This window comes from Nannobrachium achirus (genome assembly GCF_963921795.1).
Source record: "Nannobrachium achirus genome assembly, chromosome: 4".
Classification (NCBI taxonomy): domain Eukaryota; kingdom Metazoa; phylum Chordata; class Actinopteri; order Myctophiformes; family Myctophidae; genus Nannobrachium; species Nannobrachium achirus.
In genome coordinates this window covers 60804867-60822202 of record NC_137813.1, presented here as the reverse complement: position 1 = coordinate 60822202, position 17336 = coordinate 60804867, and the positions used below count along the sequence as shown (strand labels likewise).

Below are 17336 nucleotides of genomic sequence, written 5' to 3'. Positions count from 1 at the left end.
TAAAAGTACTTAAAAAGGTAATTCATTGATATTGTGACTTTAAAAAACTGCTTGTGCGATTATTAGTTAAAAAGAGATCCAAGCTAATTAATACTGAGTTAATCGGAGTTAAGTTAAATATATTTAAAAGAACACAAAAGCCCTCCCCTTAATACATGACCACAAGGGGACCGCTACATTTGTAACTAGTGGAACGTACTTTACAAACAGCAAAAACTAGCGTTTCAGCTTCAAGTCCTCCCTTGTCAAAGTTTTTCTGTGGCACTGCCGCACTGGTGACTTTCACGCGGACAAGAAAAAATACAACCGCGATGATCCGTGTCTAAGCTTTCTGTCTAGGTCGTCCTCAGACGAGCCTTTCATCGTCGCTTCCAGTCGTCCCGGTTCTCCATACATCTGGCCAGCTCGTTGTTGCTTTATGCTCCTGCGTCTTTCTTATATCCACATATAATATAAAATTCATCCAGCTAGGATGAATACAATGCAACAGGAGCCCAGCCCGAGCAGACAAGAGGAGGAGCAGTAGGTGGTGTTAGTGATGTCATGGTGTTTCCAGGCTGAACAGACAGAGGAGCAGCAGAAGGTGGTGTTATAGTGATGTCACAGTGATGTAATAATGATGTGGTGTGTTTGCAGACAGAGGAGGCGCAGAAAGAGAACAGGGAGCAAGCAGAGGAAGAGGAGGATGAGGAAGGAGAGGAAGGGGAGGAGAAAAGGAGGAGGAGAGAAGAAGAGAAAGAAAGTAAGTGTTGGAACAAACCTACTGGAGGAAAAGCACAACCCTTTAATACCAGAGGTCCTTTCTATAATGTCTTCTTAAAAAAAAAAATGTTTCTATAATCAGTGGTTCTGAAACTGTTTCATGTCAAGGACCCCCAGAATTCCATGTAGATCTGCTATTTTTGATTAGCTAAAGTATAAACCCATCTAGACCTGGAACGCATTACTTTAAACATCATTCTATGCTTTAACTATTGAAAAACAGCAGATCTACAAGCTCACAGTGCGGCACCAAGTCCAACGCTGTGAGCTTGTAGATCTGCTATTTTTGAAAAACCTTTAAATTCTTTGAATATTTCGACATTGTCTTCTAAATCCTTCGTTGTGAGCTTGTAGATCAGCAATTATTTGGCATATGTTCCGCCCCAGGATAATTGATGTTGGGGATAGTTTGATTATTGCTATAATGTCGTAAATCGTGATATTTTTTTTGGGTCACAATAATTGTGACATCTTCCCATCCCTACCAGGACAAGAAGAGGAAGCGCAGCGTGTCGGCGTACAGCGGGGATGACGGAGAGAAGGAGGAAGAGGACGGTATGTCAATCAAAAAGTCATCTGTCAATGAATGAATGTCTGACTGACTGGTAGGGCTGTCATAATTATTACATCGTCAAATCACAATTATTTGACATAATCGCGATTATTTTTCATAATCGTCATTATCGTTTCCATGTTGAAAAATTGTCATATATTTAAGTAAAAAATAGTGGAAATAGCAGATCTTCAAGCTTGCAACACGTCGCATCGCGACTCGTGAGCTTGTAGATCGGCTATTTCAACCATCAGTGTTCTTTTTTAAGTATAAAGTTGTCAAATATGTTGTAATTTCTTTGTATATTTAGGTTAGGTGTCATATTTGCCATGTGCAACTTCAAAGCCTAAAAGCCAAAGAGTAATGTAATTGTCAACGACAAAAATACGATCGCCATTATTTGAGTGACAATTAATCGTCATGTAAAATGTCATAATCGTGACAGCTTTAACTGTCTGGATGTCTGAAACCATCTATACAAATTGCACCGCTATGTGCAACAAATGCATGGAATTTCTGGTGTGTTGTTGAGTTTATGGTCAGACACACAGGCAGAGACATATGAAATATATAGAGAGATGATACGAATATGCATTAGTGAAATAGAATGTTCTGTGTGTGTGTGTGTGTGTGTGTGTGTGTGTGTGTGTGTGTGTGTGTGTGTGTGTGTGTGTGTGTGTGTGTGTGTGTGTGTGTGTGTGTGTGTGTGTGTGTGTGTGTGTGTGGGGGAAGGAGCGAGGAAAGGAGAGAGAGGAGGAACCTCTGCATTCATGAGGAACATGTCCTGAGGTATCCAAGGATGTGAATATGCTGTGAGTCTGAACACCAGGCACATAGACTTTTGATGTCCCCATACTCTTTTCTCGTTTTCAATGTATGTATTGTATTTTTAGATTGCATTGTTATTTTGTAAAGCACTTTGAATTACCTCAATGTACCAAAGGTGCTCTATAAATAAAGTTGGCGGGCCTTGTGTCTGCTCTACCCCTGTACTAGGACAGTGGTTCTCAACCTGTTTTTTTGTGTGCGTGTGCATAGCTGCGTGACTGTGAGCAACGGTCTGACGCACCACAAACCGGTACTCCACAACAACATCAAGCTGTCTGCAAGACTCATCCATACCCTGGATACCAGAGGACTGCTGTGAGAGGGAGACAGACAGGCACACAGACAGGTAAACACTGTGGGAGGGGGACAGACAGGCACACACCCTGGACCATAGACATAAGCTGCGTTTCCATAAAGCTTTTTTTGAAAATAGGAAGCAAATTATCAGAAATTATCAAAAAAAAGGCAAAGCTAATTTAGCCTGTTTCCATCCACTGATAAAATGTGATTTTTTGGGAGATATAGTTTATGAAATAAGCAGTCGTGGCGCTATTTTTCCAGTCAAGTGAGACACATCATTGAACATGCAACAAGCTCACAGCTTGTTGAAGATGCGATGTGTGCTTGGACTTGGAGGTCTGCTGTTAACCTGAAGTGTCCTACAGATAATGCTCGAGTATATTGTAGCGGAAACGGGTGGATATAATAATCAAGAAGAGCATTAGCTATCTTATAAGAAGTAATTCAATTAAATAAAACAAATGGCATCTATGCAACTAGAGAGGTGTGTGTGACTGTGTGAGAGGGAGACAATTAGCTTCAATAACAGTATATGCTGTGGATGCACACATCATGGTGTGATTATGTGTGATGTTCAATACTGTGTGTAATGTTTGACTGTGTCCAAGTCCCATTTTAAATCTAATTCGACCATTTCCTCTCTTCAACCAGGGTCTCCGCTGTACAACAACAAGCCCATTTCTGTCATGCTCTTTGGGATGGTCATCAAATTCTGTGTGGCGCCTTTGATGCCATTTCACAAATTGTAGATTAGGACTTTTCAGATGTGAGTTAATTTATCTTTAATCCATGAAAACCTCTCATTGCTCTTTCAGTTCACGCTGGAGGATTCGAGCAGCTCCAGGGCATCAAGGTGCGTAAGCTGGAGGCTTACGCATCAGGGTGGTGAGGAGCATGAGAGCTGCGTCTCCCCCTGCATCAGCTTCAGACTTCATAGAACAGCAGCAGAAACGGGCACAAGGTAAGTGTCACTCCTGCACCTCCTCCCCGGTCTCAAAACAAAGAACCGTACGGGAACAGCTTTGATGACATGTCGTCAGGCTGTTTTCAGTGCTCATCACCTTGTCCTCTGGAATTACAGTCCCTGATAAAGCAAGACAACCTGGACGCATTCAACGATAAAGACCCTTACAAGGCCGACGACCCCACGAGGATAAAGATGACAACGGCAACTCCATAGAGGCAGAGCCATTCCCCCTGGAGAGGGACAAGGTCATGTCTCCACCCATCCCACACCCTCCGTCAGGCTGCCCTGGACTCCTAATTCAGACAGCTGGCGTAGCAGTCTGGGCACCTAGGCTGGTAAAGATCCTAACAAGCTTCTCTCTCCCCATGTCATATCAGTCTATTGTATACCAATAAAAGCGGAAAAAGCCCCCCTAAATATATATTTAAAAAAAATACACAGACTGAGGTTCTGAGAGTTGGACCAATAACACTCCACTGCAAGTGTATTCCTAAGTTCTTTCTTTCCTACAGCTATAATACAGAAATACAAGATAATGATGTAATGTCAGCAACCACGTCTCCAAACAATGTTAAAATGAACCAGTAAAAAGATGACTTAAGTCAACGGTTCCAGTAGAGAACTCCTTGCAATGTAATAATTAAAGCAATAATACACAAGAGGCCATGGCATTCAAGACATAGTTTTGGGTGTGATTTAAACGACGCGACCAAAGTACTCCAACAAATTGTTATAACTTAAATACTCCATTGCTCAAAGATCTGAATATGTAAACACAAACTTGGCTGGACCTTTCCTTTAATTTCTGCTGCCTAATGTAGTTTTAACCTTTTCATATCAAGGACCCCCAAGATTATATGTATTTTGCAGCTGACCCCCATCTCAAAATATGTTCCAGGGACCCCCAGATACAAGCTTGTAGATCTGCTATTTTTGAATACCAGTAGCCAAAAAATAATGGTTAAAGTGGTGACACAGTCTTTTATGGATTTAACCCATTATGGATGGGAACACATTGTTGTGTAGTACATGTACTGTACAGTATGTAGCAACATTTGTTTTTGTAAATTTGTAATACTATTTGTGGTTTCAGAAAACCTAGGTCAGGCTTTAGAAAGTGTTTTAGAATCAGCCTCAAGCCTAAATGGTTGTTAATATGCCTGTTGATAATGTGATGCACTCACAATCCCAGTGAAACTGTAGAACTTATGGGAACAGTATTTGTGGCTGCAGAACCACAGTGTTGCAGAGCATGAATTGTAAATGACCACCAACTAAAGGTTATTACTATTTGCTTGCGGTCACAGTTGTCCTTTTTTCTATTGATTAATTACTGTTGATCTGATTTCTGCAGTTTTGGTATGTAGTGTTTTAAAAGGTCCACTAGGTGGCAGAGTACCCCCATTTCTTCTGTGTTTTCACTCATTTACAATTATGCCATGTTAAATGAATGCAACTTGCAGGTTGTCTTTAGGGTTATGTTTGTTTACTTTCATGGTGAATTTCATATTAATATTGTTTTATTGTATTAAGAGGTCCAATTTGTACAGTTTAAAGTGCATCTTGTCTGTTTGTTGTCAGGCCAAACTGTAGTTTATTTCTTTGGTCAACTGTTTGACAACCTTTTGTATTATTTATGTAACTAGACCCACTTTAATATGCATATTTCTTTTTGTCATATTTGTCTAGTTTCACGGTGCTACCAGGTGCTTCACCACAATAAAGCAGCATCTGTTTGGAACTCTACTGTCTCATCATTAACGTCCACTATCAATCCGGGGGGCTGTTACATGAATCTCTGTGTTGATGTCAATCGCCACAAAGAGATCATCGTGAAGGCCATCTCTGCCATCCTGCTGTTGCTTCTCAAACACTTCAAACTCAACCACATCTATCAGGTACACACACACACACACACACACACACACACACTTGATCTTGAATACTGTGCTACAATCCTTAAAGAAATACTCATTCTCCATCTCTTTGTCCTTAGGAGTAATGATCAAGTCCATCAATGCTCTCTGTATTAATGCCGATCAAAATAACTTTCACAATATAGAGCCATTTAACTTATTTTATCCAGATAATTAAATATCACTGTTCTCTCTGTGTGTGTGTGTGCGTGCGTGCGTGTGTGGCGTGTGCATTCCCCCAGATCTTCAGCAGCCTGCACACGGTCTGCACTTGTGTGCAGCTGGCCCTCAGCCCCTGGTTCTGCGACTGCTAGCGTTCTCGGTGAGATCCAGCTCGTGCGCCCCATCAACACATGGACGACTACCGCAGCATGGGGTGCTGCAAGTCCCCCTGCAGTCTTCCGGAGCTGGCCTCTGGCCCGCCATGGCTAGCAAGCTGTGTATGACCGGAGACACAGACTGGGCTGGCTTTGTATATAGTTGTATATGATTTAGCAGGTCATTCTTTTTCTGAAATATTTTCTTGAAATATGGAGATATGAGGATAATACATCAGGGGTAGACATTAAGGGTCCTCTGGGCCGGTGCCTTTTCAAGATCTCTGATGGCCCCACCATCGTAGCTACTGACCCAGGAACATGAATGTACCCTCATAATGATGGGCTCACAGAAGGCTATATGTTGTAATTAACCAGCCACTGAACCCAGGCAGCACTTGGGTAAATACATAATTTAAATAAGGGAGGACATAATACCGAAGGCAATTTGTGTGTCTATTATAGACATTATAGATATTTGATCATTTCATTTAGAACGGGCTGTATTCTTTATGTGAATATCGTAAGGAAGTGGTTCTCAAAATGTGCCTGGTGGTCCGGTGACATGCAGTGATCCTGGAGGGGTTTGTCAAGCGGCCCACAGCAAAATGAGGAACTGTTTAAAAAAAAAAAAAAACATTTTAAACACCTAATGAGCTACACAATATATGCATAATTTTTCAGTTAATTTAATAATGTTACTAGGCCTGTTAAGTCTTACTGTCTGACTGGTGTTCTATTCTGCTCTGTGGGTTTTTTTGGGGCATCGTTCTCTTGTTGCTGCTGCTAGTTAAGTAAAGTTCATTGGGAAACTATGTGATGGCCTGATCATTTCACCAACATAAGGCCTACCTTTTCAGTGAATGTTTTTACTCTGTGAAGAGTTCTTGTTCCATTCAAATTTGATTGGAAATGGTTAAGTGCATTATATAATTATGGTATATAGCCTACATTTGTTCTGGTACATAAATGTTTGAATACTGATTTTTTTTTAAAACTTACATCAGGGGTCTTCAACAGGGGGTCCTCAGATTTACTACCGGGGGTCCTCCAAATGTTTGTGTGATAGGAACTTAAATAGGGCAATTTTAAATGTAGGCCTATCTGTTTTCTATCAATTGCTTGAAGGTTTATTGCTGCATATACAATAACAGTTAAATAAATATGAAATATTGAATACTGCATCATGTCTCACTGTTATGTTTAGATCCTCCGTTCGATGTGTGCATCTGTTGACTAGCTTTGCCTGCCCTGTTGTGATGCTCTGGGATCGATTGATGTACGTTTTCACACTACTGCTGTTGTTGGTGCTGCCCTGCACTTGGAGTAAAAGTTTATTAGGACGTACGTGATGGTCTGATTTTTCACAGACACAACAATGCCCCTTTTTATTAGGGTTTTTATGGTTGCGTTTTAACTGAACATAGGAAAGTCTTCCATTACCAGGTGCAGCAGCCAGTAAGGACAGCAGTTAGCAGGTAAGAATACAAACCATAGTAACATCATTTGCAAGTGTAGAATGGATGGGGTGAGAAGGGAGCGTGAGGGGAGGGGAGAAGGGGTGACGGGAGGGAGAAGAGAGGGGGGAGGGAGAATAAGCGTCCAACCGTAGGCATTAATATCGCGCTGAGAGCGTAGATATGTCGTTGCCGCATCGCCAGCGACGTAGCAAATGCATCTTCCCAATGAGCATCACACAGCGCTGCTGTACAGCGCGGACGTAGCGGACGTAGCGAGGCCCATTGCCTCCAAGTCGCGCTGTCCGCCGAAGCTAAATAGGCGCGACGCCGCTGTGCTGTCTGGGAGGCCTTTAGATAGAACCCACATAATATATAAAAGACAAAAGTAGAAATATAAATCAAAATTACAAGGTCAAAAAGTGCCATGGTTTCAGGATATTTTGTTTCGAGTCCAAAGTTCTTTGTCTCCTTAGTTCAGTGATTATTTGCCTAAAGACCACCTCTCCAGAGATGGCCTCTTGCTTAATTGTCATAGCACAGCGAGTGTTCCATAGTTTATTAACGACGGTGCATACAACAGACCAATAAAAGTCCTGGTCCATGGTCGAAAGTTTCTCTTCAAAGACACCATATATTACTGCGTTATATGTTAATTTTACTTTGAAACCAATACGGGCCATTCTCTCCCACACATATTGAGATCTGAGACAATCGACCAGCAGGTGCTCTATTGTTTCATCCTCATTGCAATACACAAAAGGGCATTTAACTGTTTTTACAAAACAACTCCATTTAACAACCGCCCTAACGGCTAGTCGTCTTACAGAGACAAGCCACATGACGTCTCTCTTTTTTTCAGACAAGTTTTTACTCCAAATATTTTTTAAACACACCTGCTTCTGATTGTCGTCCAGATTTCTATAGGGGAAAATACCACCATACATGTCATCACATATAACACTATATATTTTCTTGCTTGACATTTCAGTCCAATCAATATTCAGGTGAGCAGAATTACCCATTAAATCACCGTACATAATTTTAAAATAAGGAAAAGAGCTCCTTGCTTTGCCCTTCTTTTTAGTCCAGCTTAGAGCCTCACCAATCCACACTGCACTTCTTTTAAAACCGGCAGCTATATTTTTACAAAAGGAAATTTTAAGTTTTAGGCCCAGGTCTACCGCTCCAAGACCTCCAAAGCGCTTACTTTTATATAAAAGGTTTCTTTTGGTCACCTCCCTGGTGGTTCCCCAAATGAAGTTGACCAAAGTTTTATTTATCTTTTTAAGTGTCTGATCCTTGGGAGGAAATATGGTTGCGAGAAATAAAAGCTTTGATACAATACATGATTTTATTATTATAATCTTTGTTTTATAACGACATGATGTATTTTCCCATTTATCTAATTCTTCTTTTATCTCTTTGTCCTTGTCGTCCCAATTTTTACCATAACTATCACTGTTACTGAACTTGATACCCAGAACTTTCATTGTTTCACTGTCTTTTATATTTACTGGTGGCCGGGCCTCAGACCTCCCGAACCAGACACCCTCCGTTTTATCTGGATTCAGTTTAGAACCCGATACCTCCTCATAAAGTGACAAGTTCTCTTTTATAACGTCTAGCTCATACTGATTTTTAATTATAATGGTCACGTCGTCAGCGTAGGCCAGGATGACCACCCTCTCACCGCTACTAATTTTTATACCCGAGAGTCTTTTATCATTTTTAATTCGTTTTAATAAAGGGTTAATGGCCAGGATATAGAGAGCTGCCGATAGGGGGCACCCTTGCTTCACCCCCCTCTTAATTTCAAAAGCCTCTGTTAAGACACCATTTACATTGACCTGAACCGTGGACTCTGCATATAGCAACTTGATCAAATTAATGAAATCCTGTTTAAAACCATATACTTTTAAAACTTCCCACAAGTACTCTCTAGAAATGAAATCGAAAGCCTTTTTTTGGTCTAAACTCACAATAAAGAATTCATCCTTTACATCTCCACCAGTGATATCTCTTAGAATGCCCAAGTTATCCCACATAAGTCTTCCCTTAATGGCACAGGTCTGTTCTTTTTCTATTATTTCTTCCAAAACCTTAGTTAGTCTATTAACAACTATTTTGGCAAATATTTTATAATCTGCATTCATCAGTGTAATGTGTCTCCAGTTATCAAGATCAAACGAGGAACCTTTTTTATATAACATGGTTCTTGCCATGGCTTTTTCTGACCCAGATGAGTTGAGAATGTGAAAACAGCGCAAACTGCCGCCTTTTATTAGTGTCTGCGAGACGCCGTCATTCTGTGATTGGTCAGTGGTCAGGACAGGAACCTCCTTCTTTAGGGAGGTACCATAAGTCACTTGCTACCGATTGGCGGGGAACACTTACACAGTTCACACTGGAGCTGCTAACACAATGGAATACTAGTTTCCACTTTCCAGCAAACTGAAAATGCTTTGTGTCATTGAGATATGACAAGCAATAAACATTTCTACTTGGGTGACATAACACTTGATTTGTTGTATAAAGAATATGTATGCATATCTCGTCTTGAATCATTCAAACTTGTCCAATTAAAATGTCCAACTATATCATGGACAATGTATGATGCTTATAGAAGGTCAATGAATACAATGTCGTATAAAGCTGTTAGTATTGTTGACTGAGAAGGCATATCATGTCGTTATATTATATTTAACACGAATGTGTTTCAGCCTTCAATTAAGTATCAGCTTTCATTATGAACAATTGAAGGCACACATGACAATATGCTCATGAAAAAAAAAGAGCCTACATAAAATAAGCATCTTTTAAAGAAATGCGAATAGAATTAATCTTTAAATTGAATTTGTGGGTGGCTCTTAAAATAGCCTTTGTGGGGTTTGTCAATCGAATGTAGCAGGTTTATTTCTTGGCGGCTTTCTCGGTCTTCTTGGGCAGCAGAACAGCCTGGATGTTGGGCAGCACACCGCCCTGAGCGATGGTCACTCCACCCAGCAGCTTGTTGAGCTCCTCGTCGTTGCGGACGGCCAGCTGCAGATGGCGGGGGATGATACGGGTCTTCTTGTTGTCCCTGGCAGCGTTTCCAGCCAACTCCAGGATCTCAGCGGTCAGGTACTCGAGGACAGCCGCCAGATAGACGGGGGCGCCGGCTCCGACACGCTGTGCATAGTTACCTTTACGCAACAGCCTGTGGACACGACCCACGGGGAACTGGAGCCCGGCACGGGATGAGCGGGTCTTGGCCTTAGCCCTCGCCTTTCCGCCGGTCTTACTTTTTAAATAAACTTTATTGAAAATTGGCAGTTTACAATTATTTAAGCATTTGCATTCATACATACAATTCAAAGTCATGTAAGTACATTATAATAAACATAGACAATGTAAGGGCATTACTTTCCGTTTTAAACCCCCCCTTTTTCAGTCTCAAGTCCAAGTCTTTAGATACACAAATATAATAGAAAATAGAAATATAATAAATAGAAGGGAAAAAACAAATTACAAGGTCAAAAGGTGCCACGGTTTCAGTACGTTTTGTTTAGAGTCAAGAGTTCTTTGTCTCTTCAGCTCAGTGATTATCTGCTTGAAGACCATCTCTCCAGAGATGGCCTCCTGCTTAATAATCATTGCACATCGTGTATTCCACAGTTTGTTCACTGTGGTACATACAACAGACCAATAGAAGTCCTGGTCCATGGGTGAAAGATTCTCGTCAAATACACCATACATTATCGCGTTATAACTCAATTTTATGGTGAAACCAATGCGGGCCATTCTCCCCCACACATACTGCGATCTGGAACAATCAACCAGTAGGTGCTCTATAGTTTCATCTTCGTCACAATTAACAAAAGGGCATTTAACTGTTGTTACAAAACAACTCCATTTGACAACTGCCCTAACGGCTAGTCGTCTTACAGACACGAGCCACATGACGTCTCTCTTTTTTTCAGACAAGTTTTTACTCCAAATATTTTTCAGATACACCTGCTTCTGGTTGTCGTCCAGATCTCTGTAGGGGAAAACGCCACCATACATGTCATCACATATAACTCCATAGATTTTCTTGCTCGACATTTCAGTCCAATCAATATTCATATGTGCAGAATTAGACAATAAATCACCATACATTATTTTAAAATAAGGAAAAGAGCTCCTTGCTCGGCCCTTCTTTTTGGTCCAGCTTAAAGCCTCGCCAATCCATACTGCATTTCTTTTAAAGCCAGAAGCTACATTTTTACAAAAGGCAATTTTTAGTTTTAATCCCAGGTCAACAGCTCCAAGACCTCCAAAACGCTTATTTTTATATAAAAGGTCTCTTTTGGTCACCTCCCTGGTGGTTCCCCAAATGAAGTTGACCAATAATTTATTTAACTTTTTAAGTGTCTGGTCCTTAGGAGGAAAAATGGTTGCAAGAAATAATAACTTTGATACAATACATGATTTTATAATTATAATCTTTGTTTTAAAGCGACATGATTTATTCTCCCATTTATCTAATTCGTCTTTTATCTCTTTGTCCTTGTTATCCCAATTTTTCCCATAACTGTCACTGCTGCTGAACTTGATACCCAGGACTTTCATTGTTTCACTGTCTTTTATATTTACTGTTGGCCGTGCCTCCCTTCTCCCAAACCAGACACCTTCTGTTTTGTCCTGATTCAGCTTAGAACCCGAAACCTCTTCATAAAGTGTCAAGTGCTCATTTATAACATCTAACTCATACTGGTTTTTAATTATGATGGTCACGTCGTCAGCGTAGGCCAGGACGACCACCCTCTCACCGCTACTGGTTTTTATCCCTGAGAGTCTTTTATCATTTTTAATTCGTTTTAATAAAGGGTTAATAGCTAAAATATAGAGAGCTGCCGATAGGGGGCACCCTTGCTTCACTCCCCTCTTAATTCCAAATGCCTCTGTTAAAACACCATTTACATTGACCTGAACCGTGGACTCTGCATATAGCAACTTGATCAAATTAATGAAATCCTGATTAAAACCATATACTTTTAAAACTTCCCACAGATACTCTCTAGAAATGAAATCGAAGGCCTTTTTTTGGTCTAAACTCACAATGAAGAATTCTTCCTTTACTTCTCCACCAGTGATATCTCTCAAAATACCCAGATTATCCCACATGAGTCGTCCCTTAATAGCACATGTCTGTTCTTTTTCTATAATTTTTTCCAGGTCATTATTTAATCTATTGACCACTATCTTTGCCAATATTTTATAATCCACATTCATAAGTGTAACGTGTCTCCAGTTATCTAAATTATGCGCAGGCCCCTTTTTATATATAAGCGATATGACACCATGATAAAACGAAGGATGCATTTTGCCTGTCTTGATTCCATCGTTAAGAGCAGAAGTTAGCAGGTCAACTAGCTCCTCTGTGCATGAGAGAAATAGCTCATTAGGCAGGCCGTCTGGACCTGGACTCTTGCCTTTACGTAAATGTGAGATTGCTTCCCTCACCTCATTTTTGGTAATTTCACCACCTGCAGAAATAAGGCCAACTTCACTTAAATCGACAGAATCAAGAAATGCACGCAGTCTTGGCTCATTAATAGATATTTTCTGGTACATTGTTTCACATAGTTCTCTGATGGTTTCCCTTTTAGTTTTTTCATCCTCTATCAAAAGGCCGCCGTCATTAAGAATAGAACCAAAATGTTTATTTTGCAAATTCTTTTTGTGTAGACTAATTAAGCTATTAGCATTACTTGGACCATCGGAGTCCCCCATTCCTGCCTGTAGGCGGAGGCAAAAAGAGACATCATTTAATTTAGCTAATTCAGCCTCTATTTCAATTAAGAGCTCTTCATCATCCTCACTTTTATCCGCTTTCGTCTTAAGGTTTACAAACTCAGCCATTAATACATTATATTTTTCATTTCGCTCCTGGTTTAATATCTTAGATTTATATTTAAAGAAATATCTTAAGCGCTCCTTCATTACTTCCCATAACTCCACATATGAGTTAGTTAGTACATTTAGACTTTTGGTAATTGTAATCTCCCCTTTTAGTTCCGCAAGTACATCATTATTTTTCAGGCAGCTAACGTTTAGTTTCCAAAACCCCTTCTTTTCAATCTGGCCAAGTCGTAACAACACTATTACAGCGAGATGATCAGAGTTAACCAAAACACGTGTTCTGTAAGTTACAGGAAAAATATTTGCATTAATATACACCCGGTCTATCCTCGTTTTGACATTTCTGTCAAATCGAGTATATCCCACGTCAGTCGGATGCAACATCCTAAATACATCTGACACACCACATAATTCACTCATCTTTTTCAACTCAACACCTTCTCTATTACGGACCCGGGCATCAAGAATAGTATCAGATATTCTGTCGTTAGCATCAGTATAAGCGTTAAAGTCTCCACATAATATCGTATGGTAACCAACTGTTAATAACTCGTATAATCTTTTAAACATTCTTACTTTCGTTGCAGCATCTGGAGGTGTGTAAACGTTTATAATTCTAAGCTTTACATTTAAATAAAAACAGTCAACTAATAAAATTCTCCCTGGAATAATTTCTCTTGTCTTTATAATCTCAGCTTTACTTTTAAAGAATATACCAACACCATCAGCCTTATCAAGCCCTATAGATATAATAGAAGTACCTTTTTCCCATATGTTAGTTACATCATCAATATCATCCCGAGTTGTAAGACGTAATTCTTGTGTACATATAATGTCATACAACGTAGTATGGAGAATATTCATCTTAGTCTTTCTGTTCTCTGCCGACTTGATTCCTCTCAAGTTACAGGTAACTACAGAGAGTGTAGACATTATAGAACAGTGTTAGTGTTAACCGCGCTTTCATCGCTGTTTATGCTTCTTCTCAACATTGGCCAGAGGCGACGTCTGTCGCTTCTGACCGTTAACACTCACATGATGCTCAGCTCCTTCTCCTCGAGTCCCGTCTGCAGCATCGGGGAGGAGCCCCTCTCCTCCGCCCGAAACAAGGCTACTGCCTGGGGTGCTGTCGCTCGGTTCACTCGGCTCCTCGCTTGCTGAGTCATAATCTGACTCCTCGCCCTTCTCCTCATCACGTTGCTCATCATCCTCAGCTCCCTTCTCCTCCTCGACGCCAGAAGAGTCGGACCAGGGAGGCAGGATGTTTTTCACAGCATCCTCCAGCAGTCTGACAGCCTCCTCCGTCTCCTCTGCGGCAGCTGCCTCTGGACAAGAGGATGGCGGCGACTGCTGCTGCTGCTGTCTCACCATCTGAACGATCGCCCCTCCGGAGCGCGCTGCGGCTGCTCTCATGTTGGCGGCTGAGAAAGAACTTCTCCCACGGCCTCTCCCTCTGCCTGGCACCATCTGCTGGCTCACCTTCGTCTCAGCTGTCGTCCCAGCTTCACCGCGCTCCCCTCTCGGAGTTGGTGTTGTAGCGCCGGGTTCCAGTTGAGTACGACGACCTCTCCCAGGCACCAGCTTAGAGAGGGAGCTCAGGATTGAGATTGGCCTGAAGTTGCCAGGGTCAGGCTCCTTCCTCCCCGTCCCCGCGGACATCCCAGCTTCACTGCGCTCCTCAGTCGGAGTTGGTGTTGTAGCGCTGGGTTCCAGCTGCAGACGGCTCTGCTGCCCACTGTCAGCCGACTGTGGGGTGCTGGCGTCGTCTGGTGGCGGCACCATAGAGTTATAATAAGAGGGCGGCACCTGCTGTCTGCTGCTCCTTAGTAGCTCCACGACCTGTCTCTGCTGCTCCGCTGCTTGTTCTTTGCGCTGTTCTTTAGCCTTGTTGCTGTACGACTTGGGGCACTGGAAATACGAGTGCCCGAGCTCTCCACACAGGCTGCATATCGCGCTGTTCTGGCAGTCCTTCGCCTTGTGTCCTAAGCCCGAACACTTCCAGCACTTGACCTCCTTGCACTCCCGGACCTGGTGCTCCGTACTGCTACACACGAAGCACCTGGTCTCCTGGCCCGGGTAGAAAACACGGCCGTTGTACGGACCCAGTAAAATAGAGCTGGGCAAGCACATCCGTTTGCCGTTGGTGTCGAGCTTGATCTCCACCTTGTACTTTCGTACTCCATACCATATCCCGAAGGAATCCACCGGCTTGTACGGTTTCTCTAGCAGGTTGCAGTAGCGCTTCAAGTATAGCTCCACGTCGTGGTCTGAGACCCGTCCGGTCCAAAACTTAACCACCACGTTCACCACACTGATGCTAACAGAAGCTTCTATGGACCAGTACTTCCATTTCTCCTCCTCGACCTCAGAAGCGTACTGTTCAAGAAAGCGACGCAGCGTCGTCTCTTGAAAAAAACACAACTCAAACTCACGCCGGTTCGGCAAAGCGATAAAAGAGTAGATATCCTTTGCACTGACAAGCTTGCTCTTAAACAAAAGCTCTTTTCCCACAAACTCCCGTGTGGGGAGGTCTGCCTCGCCCGTATACTTAAAACGAGCCCAGTTGTGGACAAAACGGGACGCAAACGTAGTAGACATGATTTATTACTACATTATAACGCCTGTCTTACCTCGCCCGCTCATTCTGAAGGTTTATTTCTAGAGTATAAGCTCGAAGAAATGTGACCGCCGGTCTTACCTCGCCCTGACATCTTGATAGCTCAGTTCTTCAGATGGGACTAGTAGAAAATAAATGTGCTGAAATAGAGGAATACAGCAGTATTTATAACATTTTCAAGTGGGCGGAGTTGAGTTTTCAGAGCCGTCTATTGGAGAGAAGGACTCTGAGAGCTCCCCTCCAATCAGAAAAGTCGTAACAGTGACGTATAGTGCTCCCCACAAATCAGAAACAACTGTAACGGTGAAGTGTAGTGTGGCTCCTCCTCAGAGAAGGAGGTTCCTGACCAACCAGAGATTGACGGCGCCTCAGTCAGAGACGACACAGTAAATGGTGACGCAAATAAAAGACTAACAATGATTTAGTGTTACAAAGTAATGGAGATTTAAATAGTTTTAACAAATAATACCCAATACCCTATTTTCTAATTCCCAATTAAACCATTTCAATAGTCAGGTAGATCTGTTTATTCATACAATCTGCTATCCATCCATCTATCTGTCTGTCTGTCTAAAACATGGTGGGAATGATATTTTATAACACGTTACTGTTTACTGTGTTGCTGATATTCCTGTCTCCTAACTCAAACTCAAATCTTTTTGTGCTTTCTGAGGACGTAAGGGAGGACAGGCAGAGCAGCAGAGCACACACGCACGCACATACACACACAAACCTCCCCCTTGTTCGCTTTTGGTCACAGCACCCCTATTTATATTTATTGATAGGCAACTCCTCTTATCTATATCGTATAATCAAATGCCTATACGAGATGTGTAATGGTACTATTCATGTCATTTTGAAGTTGACCCACAACGCCAGGGCAATAAATAGTGTTTTTTACAGTTTAAGGCATGTGAGGAAAAAGAAAGGACTAAATGGTTGGATTATAACCCAGGCGGCTAGCTACGGAAATGTTTATGTTATGGTGTAGGCTAAGCATACGTGGGGATACTCTTGTAAAATAATGTGGTTGGCTCTTAAAAGAGCCTTTGTGGGTGTAAATGTACATGGAACTGACATTTTTACTTCTTTTTGGGTGCTGCCTTCTTTGCCGCCTTGGGTTTGGCAACCTTCTTTGCTGGAGATTTCTTGGCTGCTGCGACTTTCTTAGGGCTCTTTTCTTTGGGCTTTTAGCCACTACTTTCTTGGCAGCGGGCTTCTTGGCTTTCTTGGGTGATTTCTTGGCGGCTGCGGGCTTCTTTGCTGCCGCTTTCTTGGGCTTCTTAGCCGCTGCGGGTTTTTTGGCGGCAGCGGGCTTCTTTGCTTTAACTGCCTTCTTTGCAGCGGGCTTCTTCGCCTTCACCGCCTCTGCCTTCTTGTTCATCTTGAAAGAGCCAGACGCGCCGGTGCCTTTGAGCTGGACCAGGGTGCCTTTAGCGACCAGGCTCTTGACGGCGATCTTGACGCGGGCCTTGTTCTTCTCCACATCGTAGCCGCCGGCAGCCAGAGCTTTCTTGACGGCAGCCAGAGACACACCGCTCCGCTCCTTGGAGGCGGACACGGCCTTGACGACCAGCTCGGCGACGCTGGGGCCGGTCTTCTTGGGGCGGGAAGCTGCCTTCTTCTTGGCGGCCTTGGCCGGAGCTGGTGCGACTTCTGCCATTGTTCTTTCCTCAGTAGTTTATCCTTCCTTTCCTAAAGTCTGTCAGACTGGTGCTGAACGCTCTGAAGGG

General features: G+C 42.3%; 1 protein-coding gene and 1 pseudogene across 2 annotated transcripts in view; one reads left to right on the top strand and one right to left on the bottom strand.

Moving 5' to 3' along the window:
- LOC308283910 (histone H1-like) overlaps positions 1-17336 on the top strand; it is a gene marked incomplete at both ends in the record, with an annotated part of 154783 nt that overhangs the window by 119642 nt on the left and 17805 nt on the right. The gene's annotated exons all lie outside the window — the stretch shown is intronic.
- LOC308283925 (histone H1-like) lies at positions 16686-17266 on the bottom strand (annotated as a pseudogene). The gene has a single exon. The product of its transcript is annotated as a histone H1-like (transcript).